Genomic DNA, 2,842 nt, shown 5'->3' on the forward strand with positions numbered 1-2,842 from the left:
TAGTTTATGGAAGAAATCACACTCTGATCTTATGATTTATTATAAATTAAGCTTACAGGAACTAGAAACTATTTAAACTGTATTATCTAATAGCAGGGTTTCACTCTTCTCTGGTGGATAATGTAATAACATAAGATAAGAAACAAAGAGAATAACATTTTAGTAATGAGCAAATTTAGAATATATTAGGATTTGAGAAAACTTACCTTCATTTAGTATAATACACCAAATACCTATGAAGCAAGAGAACACATAAACAAAAGAAAACTCAATTTGCTTATTTTAGCAAACAATGGTTTTAGGATGCTAACTAGTCTTTGACCCTTTGCTTGACTGTGACATTTGAACTTGTTTCATCACAGGGACAAGGAACCATTTTTTCATTCTACCCTTTCATTCTGTCAAAAACATCCCCCTTGGGACACCTGGGTGGCTCAGTCGGTTAAGCATCCAACTTTAGCTCAGGTCATGATCTCATGGTTTCTGAGTTGAGCCCCACCTTGGGCTCTCTGCTATTAGCATGGAGCCCACTCCAGATTCTCTCCCTCTCTCTCTGCCTCTGCCCTACGCACGCTCTCTCTCTCTCTCTCTCTCTCTCTCAATAAACATTAAATATTTTGTTAAATCCCCTTATCTTCCACGAAAACATGGATTGTACCCAGCTCAAAAGCTCTCTGCAAAACTCTACCTTGACTGTAAGTACCATGTGCTGCTGGTGTGGATTAGCCAGAATTCCTTCCAGGAAGGGAAACCTTGGAGAAAGGAGGACCGCCATAACTGGCATAGCAGTGGGTGGATATATTGGTTCTTAAAGGAGCTGGTTCATCTGATTCATCTTTCCCCCATGACAACTCCATGGTGAGTCATGTAGCAAGAAGGCTGATTGGAGAAATACACACACACACACCTCAAATTATAAGGTTCCAGAACTTCAGCCTTGCATATAACGCACACTGTGTATAATGGTCTGCAGAAGCCAATACTCTTACTGCAAAGAGCAGCTGCTCCATGTTTTTTGCAGGGAAATTAAATTCTTGTTGCTTCTTTTTCCCCCCTGCAAGTTAAAAGCAAGCACTTGCCACCTGGACTCTTTCTGGTCTTCAGCTTCTGTTTGAATGCTAAAACAAGCCTGGTAGGCCAGTGGATGAAGAGTATGCTCGAAAGCCCAGATTAGAAATAAAAGCGAGGTTTGTTCGTGTTTTACTCATATGACTGGAAGAAAGCCTTAAGCAGGGTGTAGCTTTATGATTTCAGCACCACACTGTGGAGTCAGTCAACACCTGTGAAGACAGCCAATTGCATTACCTAATCCTGCATGCATATTTCCTTCCTTTGAATTCCTCCAGAACTTATACATACGGCACTCTGAAGGTGCCTCATAACACTTGTGTGTTTTTATCTTTGTGGGCTAATTAACCAGATTATATAACACCTTGGTGATCATAAATTGTACACAGTCCTTATTTCATAACCCATCATACTAGGTCCTCAGGAACATGGTGATGCTCCTGTTGAAATGGAAGGCAAATATGTGATTTGCTTTCAAAGGAGTTCCCAAACAGCATGTAGATCATGGGCTGTTTAGTGCCGCAAGTAGGCTGTGCAGAATTAAAAATATACAAGTCTTGGGCGCCTGGGTAGCTTGGTTTAGCATCTGCTTTGACTCAGGTCATGATCTCATGGTTCATGAGATTGAGCCCCTCATTGGGCTCTGCTGTCAGCACAGAGCCCGTTTCAGATCTGTCCCCCTCTCTCTACTCCTCCCCCCCTTTATTTCTCTCCTAAAAATGAATAAATATCAAAATGTATACATAGAAGTCTTTTATGAAGAGTAAAAAAAAGGGCAGAGTAACAGTGTAGAATATGCAGATCCATAGCAAGGCCTCAACCAGTTGCTATTGCGGTGGTTATATTCTCTTTATCAAGCTCAGCTCTTCGTAAGTTTTGAGAGTTCAATAAATATTTGACTGGAAAAATGAGGCAGTGGTTGAAAAGAGAGATGTCTCAGCCTTGCATATGGATTTTTTAAAATAATTGTCTGCTGCAAGTTAATTAATTAATGTCAGTAATGTTTACTTGAGAGCTTTCTATACATATTAATATCACAACAGAAGAATATTTTATGAACTATACATGTCACTCTAACAAGATTGAAAGGCTCACACTGTTCCTGATAGCTACATATCTTCTAATAATACAAAGTTCTACTCTGTATAACTATCAATTAATATTGATAGAAGGCTCAGTAAGTAGGAAATATATTGATGAACACTTCACATACTTCAGGAGTTCTTAAGGGATAACAAGATGCTCATCCACTAAAGGTGCAGTGAATCCTAGACCCTAGCTCACTATCTCCTCTAACTGATAAGAGCCTGACTCCTAACACAAAAATATATTGTATGCTTGTATCTACTTTCATTTAAATGCAGGAATAAGGAACATACAACATATTAAGTATATATTTAAGGAAACGTAAGAATAAGGAAACACATGCATCCTGGGTTGAAGTAGGCCATGACTAGTTCATTGGGAAGACATTGAAAGGCTAATTGCTATTACAAATAAATATTGCTAGTTTTATATACTTAATTTGCAAAGGGCAAACTTTTTACCTCAGCTAAGGTATTAAAACAATATTGTGTGGGCCTTGCTGCCGAGAGTAAAGGATGTTTGCATTTCACTGCCATGTAAAATTATAGGTTACTTTCCTTTATTTTCTGATATATTTATTCAACCAGCATTTACTGAGTGCTTACTAGCCACTGTGAGGGAAGCTCATAACCAGCCTCTACGTGTGTGGTTCCTGTTGTGTGCTAGGAGTATTGAATTGGCAAGATCA

The sequence above is a fragment of the Crocuta crocuta genome, unplaced genomic scaffold, assembly GCF_008692635.1.
Source record: "Crocuta crocuta isolate KB4526 unplaced genomic scaffold, BGI_CrCroc_1.0 scaffold31, whole genome shotgun sequence".
Classification (NCBI taxonomy): domain Eukaryota; kingdom Metazoa; phylum Chordata; class Mammalia; order Carnivora; family Hyaenidae; genus Crocuta; species Crocuta crocuta.